A 20,290-nucleotide genomic window follows, 5' to 3' on the forward strand; every position below is an offset into this window, starting at 1 on the left:
TTCTGTATTTTCACATCATTAAATGTTGCAAGAAATTATCCCTTCCTCTTCTACTCTGCATTCAGGTCCACTACAGCCTCCGCCAACCTTCCCACAGTGACTTAAGGGTCCATTAAGTTATTGGGAGGATGAATAAAACCATCTAGCAGCTCTTCTAGGTCTGTTTTTGAAGCCACCTACATACCTCAAAAGATCACGTACTACTTTGTCAATATTATTTTGAAAATAATATATGTATAATATTTTCTCTGTCTTCCATTTTGATTCCAAAAAGCTTGTCTCTGCTTCATCACCGCCACATCTAGTCTGGTTGATGTGATACCAAATCAATGTTTAGTCCATCCATCTTCTAACACGCTTAATCCCAAGTGGAGTGGCGAGGGGTGCTGGTGTCTATCAATGGGTGAGAGGCGGGGTCCACCCTGGACAGGTTGCCAGTCCATCGCAGGGCAACACAGAGACAAACAACCATTCACACTCACACCTAAGGAGAATCTAGAGAAGCTGATTAACCTAACAGTCATGTTTTTGGACTGTGGTAGGAAGCCGGAGTACCCGGAGAGAACCCACACATGCTCAGGGAGAACATGCAGACTCCATGCAGAAAGACCCCGGGCTGGGAATCGAACCCCCAGCAGCCCAATCAATGTTTAGTTTATAATAAAAAAGAAAAAGCTTAAAGTTCCCTTCACAGATGAAAATGAATCAGCTCACGTTCATAGTTCACTTTTTCAAAAATGAACTAAGTTCACCAACCTATAAGTGAACCAGTTTAAGTTCATTTGGTGAATGAAGCCACAATCCTCCACAATAGAACTTCATATTTCCCTCTTTAAATGTGTGATCAGAATATATAGAAAGAAATGGAAAATCCTGGATGCAGTGAAGCCTTTATTTAGCTAAATGACACAGAACTTCAGAAACATTCAGGAACATTCAGGTTCTGCTGAAAAGATCTGGATCCAAATGATTTCTTCTGTTCCTCATTCAATAGCAGATATTTCCACAGATAGCCCAGATGCTTTAACTCCATGTGTGGCTTTAAATGTGCAGTGGGCGTGGCTGACAGACAGACTTGTTTGTTAAGTCACGGTGGGAACAGTTTGCACTAAAACTTGAGTTTTTTTCCGTCCCAGTCTTCCTGTGTTAGTTGATCAAACTCTGCAAAGCGCTCTGCTAACCTGGCATCAGAAATCCCAGCAGATGCATCTGAATGGAGCAGACTGGTACTAGCAGGAGACCTGCTGCTCTGTCAGGCTGTTTGCCGTAATAAGTGCCGTAAATCTGACGTTATCCAATGAAAAGTGTCGTTATCAACCGAAAGCCAATGTCAGCTGTGTGCGTCGCTAACTATCCTCAGAGTGAATGTTGCCCTTGTTCACCGTTCACTAAAACATGAACGTTTTCATTGATCTCCTGTAAAGTTCGCCCTCTACGCAGGGAAAGCGTAGATCATTCGCTCCGGTCACAAAAAAAACGCATTTGGTGTAAACGCACCTATGGGCTCCTTCCTAAGAGCTCCAATGAGAGCTCCTCTTCCTCTTCTTCCTCATCCTTCCATGGGTCCACAGTAGACCTCTATCCAGGGTAGGAAAACAGACGACGTCATAATTGATTTCTAGGTGCAGCCAGGGACCAGAGGGTGTCCGGTTTGGGAACCTCAGGAAACCATCTCTGCAGTTTGCAGATGATGTTGTCCTGTTGGCCTCATCAAACCAGGACCTTCGACATGAACTGGGGCAGTTTGCAGCAGAGTGGGAAGCGGCCAGGATGAGGATCAGAAACCTCTAAATCGGAATCCAATCCAATCTGGAGAAAGGTGGACTCCCTGCTTCAGGTCGGTGGAGAGTCCTTGTCTGAAGTGGAGGAGTTCAAGTATCTCTGGGTCTTGTTGACTAGTGAGGGACGGATGGAGTGTGTGATCGATAGACGGATCGGTGCGCCGTCTGCGGTGATGTGGTCTCTGTACCGATTGATCGACATTCCCAATCCTCACCTATGGTCATGAGATCTCCATAATTAGCGAAAGGACAAGATCGCGAATAAACGCTGTGAGTTTCCTTCACAGCATGGCTGGGCGCACCCAGATCAGGTGAGGAGCTGAGTTACCTGGGAGGAGTTCGGAGTAGAGTCGTTGCTCCTCCATGTGGAAAGTAGCCAGCTGAGGAGGCTCAGGCATCTGTTCCTGATGCCTCCCTTGAAAGGTGTTCCTGGAATGTCCAATTGGAAGGAGGCCTGCCAAAGGTCCAGGACACGCTGGAGGGACTATGTCCTCTGAGCTGGACTGGTGTCGCCTCAAGGTCCCCCAGAGCAGCTGGAGGAGGGAAGTCTGGACATCTCTGCTGACACTGCTACCTCCATGATCCGGATAAAGAGGAAGAAGATGGATGGATGGATGGATGGATGGATGGATGGATGGATGGATGTTGGATGGATGGATGGATGGATGGATGTTGGATGGATGGATGTTGGATGGATGGATGATGGATGGATGGATGGATGGATGGATGGATGGATGGATGGATGGAAAAGATCTATAAAAATGTCTGGAATAAATGGTCTGGTTAAAGCTCTCTGTTATAAACTGTAGGATGAGTTACGCTGCACAGTGAGGAATTAATGGGCGGTGCCAAACAGTCTGTCATGCAAAGGATTATGGGAATCCTTACAGCGGACATCAGAAGGTTCCTATGCTAACTTCATTAGTATAAGGAGGCTTCCTCTTCCTACCTCCTTCCTAACCGTCAGTACTATTCAGACGCTGCTCTTCCCCGGGGCCTAACTGTTCTCACTGATATTCTGATTGAGCCTCCATGCAGGGGGTTTCCTAAGGTAGCATGTTTTAATAATTAGCATAATACGCTAAGCTGTGCAGCTTTATTTACAACTACAATTTAATAGCATCGGTTTTTGGATTTGATCACATTTACCAGATTAGAATGATCTAACTTCATTAAAAACTGCCGAGTCGCTGCTTCCTGTGTAAACTTAGCATGTTCAGCCTGTAAAACGTTCCTGAACACAGAGCATCCTGATGGCAGAACGTTCAGAGCGCTTTGCTGAATTACAGGCCGAGCTTCTTTCATGGAAGGTTGAGGACCTGCCAAGTCTGAAACCTTATTATTATTATTATTATTGCCTTCAGAAACATTTATTTTATTTTTTTATATTTTCTGTCTTCACAGACGTCGTTGTTTTTCTAGGGACGCTCTTGTGTTATTGTTATGATAGCTAGACCCTCTAGAATCCACCGGAGCAGCCTTTACACTGTGGGTAGTAATGTGGGGAAATCAAGCTAGTCGTAACCAAGGATTAGTGGAAACGTTGCAGCAGGGATGCTAAGTAATGAAAAAGTTTTCCTCTGCTGCTGAGAGAAGCTTATGGTCCTGAGCTGGTTTGACCTCTGTGGAAAATACAGCAGCTGATAACTGTTCCAGGTTTTATCCAGCAGCCCAACAAAGCCTTGTTATTGTTTAGAAAACATGCAAATAGAAACGGACGAGTGGGTCCACCTCTTTGGAATGGGTTAGTTTCGGGTATTTTATGCTAACAAAGAAGCCAAACCACCCCCATTCCAAAGGGGGGGACCCGTTCGTCTGTTTCAATTTGCATGTTTTCTAAACTAAAACCAGGCTTTGTTGGGCTGCTGGATAAAACCTGGAACTAAACGCTATTTCTGACATTTGGAACTGATAAAGCTTCCCGGATGTGAAGACAAACGTCTTCAAACTTGGAAACAAAGTCCAGTGGATTGATTTTCAACCTTTTTGGAATGACTCTGACCTGGATGACTGAGGATCTTCCCCAGCATGTTAGACTGAGCTGCTTTGAACCAGTGAGACTGAGGAAAGGACCAGAGAATGTCTGGAAAAGCTGCTCTTTGGACGCCAATGCCAACTGATTGGAGCTGCCTTCCTTCTCCATGCAGGACTTTGTCAGAAGCAAAAATGGAGGCAGCTGCTGGTTATGGAGATGAAACCGATGATGATTAAAACGTTTATGAGACGACAGCTGAAGAAAAAGACGATGCTGATGTAAATCCAGGCAAGGACAGCTAAAGAGAAGAACTGTGCATCTCTATATAACAGCTGCAGCAGCACACAGTGTTCACTGGAAGTAATGGGAACAAACAAACTATGAATCTGACTAGGAGACTGGTGGGTCTCTGACTCTCTGAAGGAAAGCTCCTCTTTAAGTGAGTCAGAACCTTCCCTCCTCCAGGCCTCAAACCCTGAAACATTTCTGACAAAAGAATCACCAGAGAGCTGGATAACATTTCAGAGCCTTAGAACCGCAGATTAACTTTCATTAATCTGGAAGCAGAAAGACACTGATATATGTATGTGTGTGTATATATATATATATATATATACACACATACATATATATGTATATATATATATATATATATACATATATATATACACACATATATATATATACAGTATATGTATGTGTGTATATATACATATATATGTATGTGTGTATATATATATATATGTGTATATATATTTATATATATATATACATATATATATAAACACACATACATATATATGTATATATATATATATGTATATATATATATATATATACACATATGTATATATATATATGGAAGTGTATATATCTATGTATGTGTATATATGTATATATATCTGTATATACATATACTTATATGTATTTTCATTTCCTAAATGGTTTTCTTTTTCTGCCTTTTGTTAATTTGAACACTTTTAATTGTCTTTATGATTCCTCTGTTGCTTAAAACATTTTAATCACAGGGAAATGTTTTTAATTTTTTATTAGCTATCTCTTTAACTTAAAACTAAATAAAATCTCAAAATGTCAGAAATGGCATCAGAACGATAAAAATAAAAAAAGAATTTCAAACAGAAACGTTGGAATCATTTCTAAAACTAACTTTTAATCTAAAAAAACAAACTTATTTAACATTACCATCATTCTTATCATGCATTTAGTTAGTTTTTTTTTTTTTTCTTCAGAAAAGTGTCTCAGGTTGAATATGGGATGTTTTGTCTTTGCAGGAGGAGGAAGAGGAGCAGCAGCCAGAGGAGGAGTCAGTGAAAGAGGAGGCAGCGGCGCAGGAGTGAGCCGGAGGAGGCAGCAGCTTCTGCTCCAACCCTTCAGACTTTTCTCTTCATCCTGCAGCATATTTCTACTCAACCATCAGCAACCTCTTCTGCTCCACAACATCAGTAACCCAGAAGAAATGACGGGATTATTTTTGCTTTAATGCATAGATTTTCTACTTTTTATTGATGAGCCTGAAGAAATGATCCAGAGGAGAACAAGCAGCAAGTTTACTCCATATATGTCCGCCTGCATTGCTGACTCTTTCCATAAAATCTATTTTCCTACTTTAATGTTCAGGAAGTGTCCTGTTTACAAACGGAAGCTTTAGCACAGCATAGCGGAACGTTCTGCAAATGCTTTTCATTTCAAATTTAACTGGAAGATTTTTATTTTAACACGTTTTCTTTTGCTTCCTCCTCTTCAGCTGTTAGTTGTTTCCTAACCTGTAACTCTTACTGCTTCTCTAGTTTTTTTTTTTTTTACTTTGATATGAAATATTAAAGAAAAACACTTGAGTGGTTTGAGCTGCCTGAGGTTCAGATGTTTGGGCTTCACCTCAATCATCTCTCCTCAGATTTATCAGCAGATTTCTGCTGCTGAATATTTTCCACAGTTAAAAATCGCAGATCAGCTGCTCTTTGTTTCTGAAACGATGCAAAATGAATGAAATGATGACTTCATCTTGTTGACTGTTAGCCTCATGTTCCTTCAATGTGACCAGAGCCACTGTCCAGCTGGAGACCGTTTAGACGTTCAGTCCTATTAGAGAACAGATCGGATGTTTTCTTATATATTAGATACCAATGCACAATAAATATATTCAACTCTTCGTGTTTCATCTTCTTATTAGTGAGGAGATTCTTCAATGTTTTATCTATTTAAAAAAGTTGACTGTTTTAAGTGTTTTGTCCTGTTTCTCTCAGGTAGGCCTTGCAAAAGTATTCAACTTTTCAACCTTTTGCTACATTTCATGTTTCTATGACGGAGTATTAGGGCCACGCTAGAGACATTTTTTTTCTTCTATTTCAAGAATAAAGTCATTATGAGAATAAAGTCATCAAGCAGTTTCAGAAAGAAAGCTTGGAGCTCCGCCCAGCAGATGACGGCCGACCAGCTCCACCAATCAGCAGCCAGAGTCCACTTTGACATCCTGTCCAGTTTGATGCTGCTGCTAAAACATTTCCTGATTTGTCAAACCGATGCTATGTAGGGGCAGTGATAGCCATGCTAGTGATAGCCATGCTAACTATGTAGGGGCAGTGATAGCCATGCTAGTGATAGCCATGCTAACTATGTAGGGGCAGTGATAGCCATGCTAACTATGTAGGGGCAGTGATAGCCATGCTAGTGATAGCCATGCTAACTATGTAGGGCCAGTGATAGCCATGCTAGTGATAGCCATGCTAACTATGTAGGGGCAGTGATAGCCATGCTAACTATGTGGGGGCAGTGATAGCCATGCTAACTCTGTAGGGTCAGTGATAGCCATGCTAGTGATAGCGATACTAACTCTGTAGGGGCAGTGATAGCCATGCTAGTGATAGCCATGCTAACTATGTAGGGGCAGTGATAGCCATGCTAGTGATAGCCATGCTAACTATGTAGGGGCAGTGATAGCCATGCTAACTATGTAGGGGCAGTGATAGCCATGCTAGTGATAGCCATGCTAACTATGTAGGGGCAGTGATAGCCATGCTAACTGTGTAGGGGCAGTGATAGCCATGCTAGTGATAGCGATGCTAACTATGTGGGGGCAGTGATAGCCATGCTAACTCTGTAGGGTCAGTGATAGCCATGCTAGTGATAGCGATACTAACTCTGTAGGGGCAGTGATAGCCATGCTAGTGATAGCCATGCTAACTATGTAGGGGCAGTGATAGCCATGCTAGTGATAGCCATGCTAACTATGTAGGGGCAGTGATAGCCATGCTAACTATGTAGGGGCAGTGATAGCCATGCTAACTATGTAGGGGCAGTGATAGCCATGCTAGTGATAGCCATGCTAACTATTTAGGGGCAGTGATAGCCATGCTAACTATGTAGGGGCAGTGATAGCCATGCTAACTATTTAGGGGCAGTGATAGCCATGCTAGTGATAGCCATGCTAACTATGTAGGGGCAGTGATAGCCATGCTAACTATGTAGGGGCAGTGATAGCCATGCTAGTGATAGCCATGCTAACTATGTAGGGGCAGTGATAGCCATGCTAGTGATAGCCATGCTAACTCTATAGGGGCAGTGATAGCCATGCTAACTCTATAGGGGCAGTGATTGCCATGCCAGTCCAGGGACTGACTGCAGTTCTACTGTAAGGTGCCTTAGTCAAGGTCAATGACCGACATACCTGACATGGAGCAACCAGACCATGCATAGCGCTTTAGGTTAACAGAATATATTAATTAGGCTTCCAAAAAAAAAAAAATAATCCACTATCCCCCTTCTTTTTTACAGCTAGACTACTGGCTATCATTGAAAATCAGCTGTGCAGAAGCAGAAAACCTCTAAACTCTGCCGAGGAGCCGCCCTCTAGGACCCAAATTTGTCATGCTTGATTATTGGAATCATGGTGTTATTTATGTTTATTTAACCTTTTTAAATAATTTGCTTAAATATTTGAAATTAATAGCTTATTTTTTCAAAAATTTAATTTTACGTCAGATTTCAATTAGATTCAAGTTCTTCTAAAAGTTTATAGGCCTTTGAAAAGAGTCTGTGTTGTTAACGTCTGCAGCAGCGGCGGCGTCAGCGCTGACTCACTGCATATCCAGTAATATATCAGTGCTGCAATGACAGTAAAACTACTAATTCTATATATAATAGGTGAGATTAATATTTTCCAGAAGCAGAATTAAAAGCGATGAAGTCAGTTCCAGTTGTATGTATTCATGTCCACAGCTGGGAGTGAAGCTGCCTGCCAGCTGAATAACTCCATGGGTCATTTGTTCAGGGCCGTCATCCAGTCTCTTTTCATGGGGCTCCATATTTCCCCGCTAACGCCGAAGATGGAACCCTTCCAATCTTCCCTTTGCTCAGACATTAGCTGCTGCTCTCCATGCTGAGCATGTGGGGGTCCCGCATATCTTTACGCCCCCCCTCCCCTCCTTACACTGTATTTTTCAGATCTTCACATCCCATCAGCACTGAGACCTGGGACATCAGCGCTCACACATTCTGACATTAAGGCATCGAGGGGTGTAATTCCAATTTGTTTCAAAGGAACTCTTAATTTGCCCATTTCAAGGCCAGGCTGGAGGGAAAACCCTGTAAGACTGCTGAACCATGAAAGACATTATCTCAAGGCTTCAGATTTTGGTGAAAAGACATGTGGGATTGATGACGGGAGGCGTCGGTGCCTGCAGACGTTTGAGCCGGGCTCCCTGTGGTCGAGCTCACAGCATGCCATCTGAGAGCGATGTCATTAGGCACATTATAACAGCAATGGGCACATTAATGACAAAGTGGTCCGCTCTGCCACCCAGTGCTCCGCCAAACTCCTTTTTACACCCACAGAATACTAAACAGCTCCGGATGATGAGCCGAATGCGCAGAGCATGGAGCGCTGCTTAACTTCCAGCTCACATCAACAAAGGAACCATGGCTGACTTTGGCACTTTAACTTGGCTGAAGATGGTGGGTGTCCATATCAGAAATGCTTCTATCCTAATCAACGCTGATGTTGCTCCATTTTATCAGTATCTCATTATTCTGTTATGGTTTATATTTTACTCTGAAGGAAAAATCTGAAAGAAGTATGAACAGGATAACAAGCACAGCTGTTGTTTCTAAATTATAATTATCTCACTGTTTTCCACCTAAATGAAATCATGAATCATTTTTTCATGCAGATTTTACAATTTCAGTTAATATTTTCTAAATATGCAACCTTCAGTGTTCATTGGTTAGAGTTAATATCCTAACTGTGATGTTTAACAGGGACGGTGGGTCAGGTTGTTTCATTGTGCAAATAAACCAGCAAACTGGAACAAAGTAGTTCTGATCAACTGGGAGTCCTCACTGCAACAGCAATATAAATTAAGTAAAAAACATCTTTAATTAAGTTTATTTAAACTTCATTTGATGAGGTAAATAAGACGATTTGCCAATTAAATTTGTATTTTTACTCTTAAAATAAGATAATTAGATACTATGCACTTGAAATAAGACAATGCTATTATTACTAATTTGAAATGAAAATTTTCTCATTCCATTGGCAAAGCGTCCTCAATTCAAGAGAAAATGCACTTAATTTAAGAAAAATTTGCCTTTTTTTTTTGCAGTGCACCAACCATTTATTTATTAAACCTACATCTGTGTGCTAAATGCTCGCACCGCTTCAACATGATTACAGGAGACTGATTCTTCACATTATTTATCAACAAAACAAGTGTTAACTGTTTCCCCCTACATGTCGTAAATCCATTCATTTCATAAATCAACTTTTGTTTTTGTCTCAGTGAGCACAGGATACCTATTTTTAATGAAAATTCACAGCTAAACTGCAACTTTGGGACACAGAATCTCCAAATAAAGAAAGGAAATATGGATTTAAGATCTATTTTTATTAAAGATCCCAAATGAACTCGGCAAAGACAATTTATTAGGAAAGGAACATGTTTGTATGAAAAGCCAGTTTTAAAATGTAAAAACAAAACTCAAAATGTACTGTTTATGAGTTTACTAAAAATAAATTATCTATTTCAGTGGAAATCCAAATGATTACAATCTAACCTCCCTCCCCCTTCACTCAGATCGAGGACGTAATTTGAGGGGGAAGCGTCTGCTGCACTTTTTCAAATGTGTGTTTTGGTCCCCTTCTCATTTTACTGTCCGAAAAGCAATGTTATGCTACAATACACAGATATTCATCTAGCACTAGGACCCAGCGGAAAACCCCAGCTCAAGCTGAACCCTGCTACCCTGAGTTTACTGCGCCAACAAGCTCCTGATTGGCCCTCTGTGTTTTCTGGTGTGATTGGCTGTCAAACACGATGAAGTTAGTTATATTAAAATTACCAGCCTAGCTCCAATTCACATCATCAACACACTTTCCAGTTCACCAGATCATCCAGTCAGATTGATTCAAAGTTTTCTATCTAAGGAAAACCAGCTGATTGCATCGACTCATTGACTCTTCAGCAATCCCTCACACTAAGCATGCTTGTAGCGACAGTGGAGAGGAAAAACTCCCTTTGAACAGGAAGAAACCTCCAGCAGAACCAGGCTCAGTGTGAGCGGCCATCTGCTGAGGCCCACTGGGGTTCAAGGAGACAGAAGCAGACATAGAAAAAGAAGCATAGATACAAAAGGCAACTGTCAACCAGCTCCACAGGCGGCCCCGTCCAGGAAACACACAGCCAGGCAGACGAGCTCCGAGCCAGCTCCCATGTCAGAGGATGGAGAGAGCACATCCAGTTAGTCACAGTCAGAGAAACAGGACTACACTGGAAAACAGGCCAAGCTCCAACATCTAGAAACAAAGGTGTTGATGGCAGCAGCACAGCTGATATTGCGATATATTACTCACTACATCTTTAGAAAGTAATAATTAGAGGGATTGGATTATCAATGAACAATCAATATCTGAATTTACCAGCAAATGTTGTTTACACCAGTTCTGGTCTTGTGTTTGTTTAACTACAGCTAAATGATAATAATCATGATTTGTTTCTTTAATTGATAACAACCCCCTATCAGAGACATAGACAGGTATGGGGCATTACAGGCTAACAAAGACCCCAAACGACCCCCATTCCATAAGGGGGGACCCGTTCGTTCGTTTGAATGTTTTCTAAACATAAACCAGGCTTTGTTGGGCTGCTGGATAAAACCTGGAACTAAACGCTATTTCTGACATTTTGAATTGAAAAAGCTTCCTGGATGGAAGAGAAACGTCTTCAAACTTGGAAACAAAGTCCAGAGGATTGATTTTAACTTTTTTGGAATTCTGATCAACGCGACCAAACTAGAACACATAAAGGAGCATCAGTGGTGATCCTGACCTAACCGTGTATGAAGGTAGATCTGTTTCCTTATTATTCAATCAAAAAAAGGTTGCTTCAATCAAAGAAAAAAAGTATTTTAATGCAAAAATATATTTGAGACTCAAAAAAATACATTTGAGCACTGCTTTTCTTTGATTGAAAATGTTTTATTTGATCGGCTAACTGCGACACTGCACTACTGTGTAACTGCACTTGTCAATCAAACAGTCTGACCAATAGAGAAGCACCCGCCCACTGCGGAACATTTGTGTCAAAATTATTCAATCAAAAAATATTTGAACTTTTGCACTTCAAAAAAAAATCAATAAAAAAAAAAAACAATTTATTCATAGAGTCATTTTTTGCATTTGCAGTTTTCTTTCTTTTTTTTTTTTTTTGATTGAAACAACTTTTTGGGAATTGAATGATTAAGAAGAAAATGTCCTACCCATGTCTGGCCCAAACACAATATAGATCCCTTCAACCAAAGGGAACATTTTCAACAATAAAAAAGTGTTCAAATGCAATTTTTTGAGTCTCAAATATTTTATTTGCATTTAAAAACTGTTTTCTATGATTGAAAACATTTATCTTTTCATTGAAGTTACTTTTTTTATTGATTCTGTTGTTTGTTTGTTTATAGCAACTTCTTTTTTGATTGAATAATAAAGACACAAATGTCCTACCCATTATGCGGTCCAATCAAAAAACAATGTTACTTCAATTAAAAAAGTTGCTTTAAACAAAAAAGACTAGACTTCTATCAAATGAAACATTTTCAATCAAAGAAAAGTGAGTCTCAAATATATTTTTGCATTCAAATACTTTTTTTCTTTGATTGAAAAGTTTTTTTTTTCATTGAAATGAAATTTTTTTTAATTGAAAATATATTGTTTGATTGAAGCAACTGTTTTTTTTTGATTGAATAATAAAGAAACAAATCTACCTTCATAACTGTGGCCCTAAGCGAAATGTTTGTTTGTCAAGCTGACAAACAACAGACACACATCCAGGTTAAGGACACAAGTATCACGGCCGTACTTCCTGTACACTCTCTATACTTCTAGCTCTGATATCCCTGCAGGGCCTCCATTCAGGAGCAGGTTCCTTCATCCTGACTGCCTGGGGTCCAGGTCCCTGCTGATGCAGGGAACCCCCTGCATCAGCGCGGCCACGGCTCCTGGCTGACTAGAAACAGGACGTCACTGTAAAGGAAAATTAAAAACAATGCAGCAAATTGTTGGAGAGATGCGAATGCCAGAAGCTACTGAACTGTTGTTGGCTCTAAGCCATCCTAAAGGTCGTCTTTTCTCCTTCTGTCATTTCAAAGATGCTAACGCTAACAGAGGAGTCCCCCCACACACTCCTTATGTCCTCCACACAGAGATCACATCCAGGAATAGAACCATTTAGGTTCACCAGTGCTGCCTGTGCATGAAGGCAAACATGGAACCTGGACAGATGGTGTTAGTTGCTGCTTTGACTTCATTGCTCATGATAGTTCATCTCACAGCGGGTCAGCATGGCCGTACAGTGCACCCCCCCACATCTCAGCCTGAGCTACTTTAACACTCCCCATATGCTTCTGAGGCTGATCTACATCAGAGGGAAATGAAAGTGTCAAAACGGAAGGATTTCTGTTTAACTGTAACATTCTGAAAATCATTATATAGTTTTAATCAGAGGAGATTTGAACAACTGAACGAAAGCAGAAGATTAACAGAGCAGCAGTTAGAGGAGGAGAGCTGCTGGTTCTGCTGCTGACGCTCCGTCACCGTTTGGCTGATGGCTGCTGTTCTATTGGGCCATGCAGAGACTGTATAGAGGCTCTGACTAGAGCTATGTTCCTAGAAAAGCTCTGAAAGAGACCCTGGACAGAGGGGCGAGGCAGTGGGATCAGCAGTGGGCCGAACAAACAACCTTGTGGAAGTTTAAAATGTTTTGGGTTTTTTTTTTTTTTGGTCTCTTTTCAAAATACAGAATCTAAAGCCAAGCGACGGTTCTCAGGCCAGACAGGAGGAGGATCAGTGGAATCATAAAACATGGAGGTAAGATGAGTCCAGAGTGTTCAGGTGATGGAGAACAGTTCCAGATCAGAGATCTGAAGGTCTGAAGCGTTTTCCTGCCAGGGGAACATTTCATTTTCTGTGTGGAATCAAGAGCATCATTTATTTCCAAATAAAAAAGAGTGACATTTGTAAACGTTAAAGAAGGCTCAGTAACTCACACACTTTTACACTTAGTATGTCCCTCTCCTTAAAATATATGACTAAAACAAAGGAAAACTAGACAAACCATAGAAGAGAAGAAGCTCCTGGTAGATTTCCGTCTCTTTGATTATTTCTACTGACCTTCAGCCGTTTGTCTGGTTGCCTTCTGTCTTTGTTGACCAAACATTTTGCAGAGTTTCTCCATAAATCATCTCTTCAGCCTTAACTAGCTGGCTGCCTCAGGGCTTGTTCAGAGTCATGCTGAGATTACTTTATCTCACTTACGTCTTGTCCTACCAGTTTGTTCCAATGCTCTTATTAACTTGCAGACTGTTGTAGCTCTCACCATGACCTGCCAGAGATAAAAAAATCTGTTTACTGTAAATTGCCCCCCACTCTCTATAAGCTACCATCTGCTGCCCAAACGGCTGCTAAAAATAGCTTTCCTGATTGGCTCCTGAGGAGACAGGGGTCCACATCAGCCTGTAACCCCGCCGCATTAGTTCAGAAATCTGCTTTCAACATCGACGGGTTTTAGCTTTGCTAAAAAAATGCTTCTTCTGTAGCTTAAATTTTATTTTCATTGATCTGCTTTAATTCTACCAGCTACATTTCAGTAGCCTAACTGATATGACAATGATGATAATAGTGAGCCACTTTATTAGGTACCCCATGCTAGTAACGGGTTGGACCCCCTTTTGCCTTCAGAACTGCCTCAATTCTTGGTGGCATAGATTCAACAAGGTGCTGGAAGCATTCCTCAGGGAGTTTGGTCCATATTGACATGATGGCATCACACAGTTGCCGCAGTTTTGTCGGCTGCACATCCATGATGCGAATCTCCCGTTCCACCACATCCCAAAGATGCTCTATTGGATTGAGATCTGGTGACTGTGGAGGCCATTTGAGTACAGTGAACTCATTGTCATGTTCAAGAAACCAGTCTGAGATGATTCCAGCTTTATGACATGGCGCATTATCCTGCTGAAAGTAGCCATCAGAAGTTGGGTACATTGTGGTCATAAAGGGATGGACATGGTCAGCAACAATACTCAGGTAGGCTGTGGCGTTGCAACGATGCTCAATTGGTACCAAGGGGCCCAAAGAGTGCCAAGAAAATATTCCCCACACCATGACACCACCACCACCAGCCTGAACCGTTGATACAAGGCAGGATGGATCCATGCTTTCATGTTGTAGACGCCAAATTCTGACCCTACCATCCGAATGTCGCAGCAGAAATCGAGACTCATCAGACCAGGCAACGTTTTTCCAATCTTCTATTGTCCAATTTTGATGAGCTTGTGCAAATTGTAGCCTCAGTTTCCTGTTCTTAGCTGAAAGGAGTGGCACCCGGTGTGGTCTTCTGCTGCTGTAGCCCATCTGCCTCAAAGTTCGACGTACTGTGCGTTCAGAGATGCTCTTCTGCCCACCTTGGTTGTAACGGGTGGTTATTTGAGTCACTGTTGCCCTTCTATCAGCTCAAACCAGTCTGGCCATTCTCCTCTGACCTCTGGCATCAACAAGGCATTTCCGCCCACAGAACTGCCGCTCACTGGATGTTTTTTCTTTTTCGGACCATTCTCTGTAAACCCTAGAGATGGTTGTGCGTGAAAATCCCAGTAGATCAGCAGTTTCTGAAATACTCAGACCAGCCCTTCTGGCGCCAACAATCATGCCACGTTCAAAGTCACTCAAATCACCTTTCTTCCCCATACCGATGCTCGGTTTGAACTGTAGGAGATTGTCTTGACCATGTCTACATGCATAAATGCACTGAGTTGCCGCCATGTGATTGGCTGCTTAGAAATTAAGTGTTAACGAGCAGTTGGACAGGTGTACCTAATAAAGTGGCCGGTGAGTGTATATACATCAGGGCTTGATGTTAACCATCCCCCCATCGCCCGGGGCAAGTAGTTTTTATTGTCGGGAGAGTACAAATTTCATTGCATTTGGCCGCTGGGCAAGTAGAATAATCGCAAAAATTTTTTTATCTATCACTCAAAATTACTTTTGCACAGTAGGATTGGACTGCCATTTTCTTTGAGTAAAGTTTTCTCCTGTTTTTGTTATCCTAGGAAGGTAAGATGATTGTAATTTATTTCATGTTTCTTTAAACAGGTAAGATGATTCCTACAAAAGATAAACTATTTTATTTGTTGTTTTGGCCTGAGGTCCAATCTGAAGTCCTACAATCGTGTTACATGACTTATTTCACTATTATCATGAAGGTTGATTCTCTGAGATTTAAATTTTACAGATTATTGGAGGATATTTGGAAATATTAATAATTGCAGATAAGAGAGAAGATACACCAAGAGACAATGGGACTTTACTGCAACAATCAAAAGTTCTCTTAATTTAATTTGAACATTAATTACAGAAACTGGACTCTCTAGATTTCGTTTCAAGATACTGGTCAGTTTTTTTTCCCTCTCAGGGTCACATCTGATAGTGAGATTTAAGGACACTGGGAAAAGGACTGCCCTCACTTTGGATCTGCATAAGCCATGGACACATGAACGATATGCGAGGCCCAGGGGACCAGGACAACCAAGGAGCAGACTGACTGAACTCAAATAATAGGGAGGTACATCAAAGATTAATGAAAGGACAAGAGGACCAGCGAACTCTAGCTACACGTCGAAAGAATGCAACACCAAGGAGCGACCAGCAGATGGACGACCGAGAGGACCAGATGTGATGAAAGCATCACAGGGGGGAATGGGATCGCTCTCCAATTGAATTAGATAAGTAAAACACTACGTACTACAATAGGATTGGAATAATATGAATATTATTTTCTAAGATTAGTTGATATTTGCTGATAAGAACACTAATTGTGGTTTTTCTGTCTTACTCATTTTGAGGGGATGGATTGTAAAGACCTGTGACCCCAAGCATGAGACTGCAAACCTTCGACTTCTGACTGCGAAATACTAAAGGCGGGAACCGCTGATGCTGTGTTCATGCCTTTAAAAGCCAGGGACAGAGCCCTGAAGTGAAAGAACTATATTTTTGATTTTTTTCAACAGGAAAGAAGACAACACAAGTATCGATTATTCTTGTATTCTGCAAATATAAACCTGATGATTGTAACGTGCCATATTTTTTGCATTATAACCTGTATTACTGTTTTATTATTTTACATTGTAAACCATCCATAGCAGGCTGTTTAGAGTAGTACTGACTGACTGACTTCTGACTGACTTTTATTATTAATTATGATACTTAGTAATGGTTAGTTAATGGTTTAATTTAAAGGTTAGTATCCCCCAACTTCCATCCATATCAGGCTGTGTCCGTAACGTTAATATTTCGGGTTTTTTTTTTCACTTAAACTTCACACACATGTAAGTGCACTTAGTCGCGTAGTATTTACATCACCATGTAACATCACAAAGTATTTCATCTGCAATGAACTACAGGGGGGAATGTAGTAGCAGTTTTATTGTCTTATATCATATCAGAATCAGAAATCAGAATCAGAATATATCCTACAACATGGCCCTATACTTACTTAGCAACAAAACAGTACATCTTGAAGTTCAAGTATGAGTCTTAGCAATAAATAAAGTCTCTAATGCTGGCTGGCTTGCCAAACAAGGAAGCAGTTGTACTGCGTTATGTAGTCCTGTTTCTGACCTTATGCCCACTTAGCAACACAGAGATTGCAACATGTAAACAGGGAGTCTACAGGCTGGAAGTCATGCACAAATCTTGGCAATAACAGGATTTTTACAAGCTGGAAGTCACGTACAAGTCTTGGCAAAAACAGGGTCTTTAAGGCCCACGCGCGCAATCGGGTCACAGGACAAGAACTTCCAGAAAGTTCTTCAGAGCGTCCAGTCGTGCACGTGCATCCACACAGTGCGTTGTGGAGCCTATAAAAGGCCGCTCACAATGGATTGAAGGTGGGGGAAAACTACAGATGTGAGGACATAGCACTGAATGTATGAAGTGTTTAAGACAGCTGTATGAATTTGGTTTTGTAAATAAATGTTTCCCCCCTCCGGAGACAATGGAGTGAATCGTCAGCCTTCTTTCTGTCATAAGAGAATTCTACCAATGAGCTTCCACAAAATCACCGACATTCGCTGAAAACGACCCACAAGCGTTGCCGGTGCCATCTTTGTTATTTTGTACACATTCTCACGTAATTTGAAAAAGCTGCATGATTTTCCGCTAGATGGCAGGATTTTTGTCCATGATTCAGCTCTTGGGAGAGAATTCTGCAGAGCAGCAGCTGGATGATGAGTTTAATCTATACTATAATACACGCTAGATTAAAAATGATCAGTCAGGGATTAGGAAAATAATAATAATTGTATGCGCACGGTGTAAATATTTCTATCATATGGCAGTCTTCTGTACAGTCATACAATAAAGAATGTTAATTAAGTTTATTTCTCTAAGACATTGTAGTGGTGCATTTAAATGTTATAGAGTTAAACATGTTAAATTGGTGAGTAGTAGTAGTAGTGTAAGTTTTTTGTTTTTTTTTAACATTGCAATTTATATTTTTCCAAGCACACAACAGTTTAAAGCAAAGTTTAGTTTGAAAAGAACGAGCAGGAAGGATTGAAAAGCATGTTAACAAGGTAATGAGGGCTTGAGTTCATTATCTGATGCATGCAGATACACACCAGGAACCTGGAAACTTACTAAATTACAAAAAAAAACATTTAAAAAACAAACATGTTTCATTTATATATGACAAGGCAAATGAAATGTGAAAGTCACTTGCCCAAAGGGCAAGTGGTAAAAATCCTTAACATCAACATATATATATATACACTCACCGGCCACTTTATTAGGTACACCTGTCCAACTGCTCGTTAACACTTAATTTCTAAGCAGCCAATCACATGGCAGCAACTCAGTGCATTTAGGCATGTAGACATGGTCAAGACAATCTCCTGCAGTTCAAACCGAGCATCAGTATGGGGAAGAAAGGTGATTTGAGTGACTTTGAACGTGGCATGATTGTTGGTGCCAGAAGGGCTGGTCTGAGTATTTCAGAAACTGCTGATCTACTGGGATTTTCACGCACAACCATCTCTAGGGTTTACAGAGAATGGTCCGAAAAAGAAAAAACATCCAGTGAGTGGCAGTTCTGTGGGCGGAAATGCCTTGTTGATGCCAGAGGTCAGAGGAGAATGGCCAGGCTGGTTTGAGCTGATAGAAGGGCAACAGTGACTCAAATAACCAGCCGTTACAACCAAGGTGGGCAGAAGAGCATCTCTGAACGCACAGTACGTCAAACTTTGAGGCAGATGGGCTACAGCAGTAGAAGATCACACCGGGTGCCACTCCTTTCAGCTAAGAACAGGAAACTGAGGCTACAATTTGCACAAGCTCATGGAAATTGGACAATAGAAGATTGGAAAAATGTTGCCTGGTCTGATGAGTCTCGATTTCTGCTGCGACATTCGGATGGTAGGGTCAGAATTTGGCGTCTACAACATGAAAGCATGGATCCATCCTGCCTTGAACCAACGGTTCAGGCTGGTGGTGGTGGTGTCATGGTGTGGGGAATATTTTCTTGGCACTCTTTGGGCCCCTTGGTACCAATTGAGCATCGTTGCAACGCCACAGCCTACCTGAGTATTGTTGCTGACCATGTCCATCCCTTTATGACCACAATGTACCCAACTTCTGATGGCTACTTTCTGCAGGATAATGCGCCATGTCATAAAGCTGGAATCATCTCAGACTGGTTTCTTGAACATGACAATGAGTTCACTGTACTCAAATGGCCTCCACAGTCACCAGATCTCAATCCAATAGAGCATCTTTGGGATGTGGTGGAACGGGAGATTCGCATCATGGATGTGCAGCCGACAAATCTGCGGCAACTGTGTGATGCCATCATGTCAATATGGACCAAACTCCCTGAGGAATGCTTCCAGCACCTTGTTGAATCTATGCCACAAAGAATTGAGGCAGTTCTGAAGGCAAAAGGGGGTCCAACCCGTTACTAGCATGGGGTACCTAATAAAGTGGCCGGTGAGTGTATATATATATATATATATATATATATATATATATATATATATATATATATATATATATATATATATATATATATATATATATATATATATACAGAGTGTATACAAAATAAAATTTCATTTAGTGCAGCTTTCAGACAGTAAATGAACATTTCCATCCATAAAGTGCAGCAGTGGTGCAAAAAACGCTTTGATGTGGAAGTTCAGGGCATTAATATATATGGTGCAGCTATGCAGTATTTTTGGTGATATCAGTGGGATTTAAACGTTGCAGGGAGTCAGACTCGGTGTTAATGAGAGTCACATCATCAAACTGCTTCCTTACATTCAGAGTCTAAGGCTGCGTTTCTACGAGGACGGCGCCTTTCTTCAACCCTCTGCACACAGGATGAGGGGAGCCCAAACTAACATAACTGTCATAAAAAGGTGGTGCTTTGTCCCCCCCACCCCCCCGCCATGATTCCTACATGTCTGAATATTGTGATATTTCAGATATGTGGTTGACAGGACATTTACCGTTAATAACCAGATAGTTTGGGACACCAGAAGCATGTCAGAGAAGGTGGCGATCAATCTGGGTCAAACTTCTGACACGTATCGTCGGCTGGCTGCTTTTTTACTTCTGGTTATTCACCTCACAGCAAGTATCTCTCTCCGTTTAAAACAAAGATTCATAACTAACCATGCATTTACTGAAAATAAAAACTGACATTTTCTGGAGGGAAAAAAATGAGGCTGAAGATTTTTTGATGACCCAATCTTTTACTTTCATGAAATACGATCAGGAAACAAAAAAACACGTCCATTTTCAGCCACAGATAAGTTGGGAAGCATATAATTTCCATCATCTTATCCAGCGCTCTATAGGGTCTTTCACTGTTGAGGTATTGTGGCGGTTACTGTCTATGGGCTGATAATTTTCAGAGGGGAGACGATTCTCAGCTAAAGCTCACTGGTGGCTGATGTCTGTATGAATTATACCTTCCAT

At 41.1% G+C, this 20,290-nt stretch overlaps 1 long non-coding RNA gene across 1 annotated transcript in view; it reads left to right on the forward strand.

Moving 5' to 3' along the window:
• The window catches only part of LOC119776734, a 34,546-nt gene extending 28,620 nt beyond the window's left edge, over window positions 1–5,926 (forward strand). The window contains exon 2 of the long non-coding RNA XR_005279813.1: window positions 5,049–5,926. This is a non-coding gene — a long non-coding RNA (uncharacterized LOC119776734). The remainder of the gene's footprint in view (window positions 1–5,048) is intronic.
• Window positions 5,927–20,290: the final 14,364 nt, after the last annotated feature.

This window comes from Cyprinodon tularosa, unplaced genomic scaffold, assembly GCF_016077235.1.
Source record: "Cyprinodon tularosa strain WSP-4 unplaced genomic scaffold, ASM1607723v1 ctg952, whole genome shotgun sequence".
Lineage (NCBI taxonomy): Eukaryota > Metazoa > Chordata > Actinopteri > Cyprinodontiformes > Cyprinodontidae > Cyprinodon > Cyprinodon tularosa.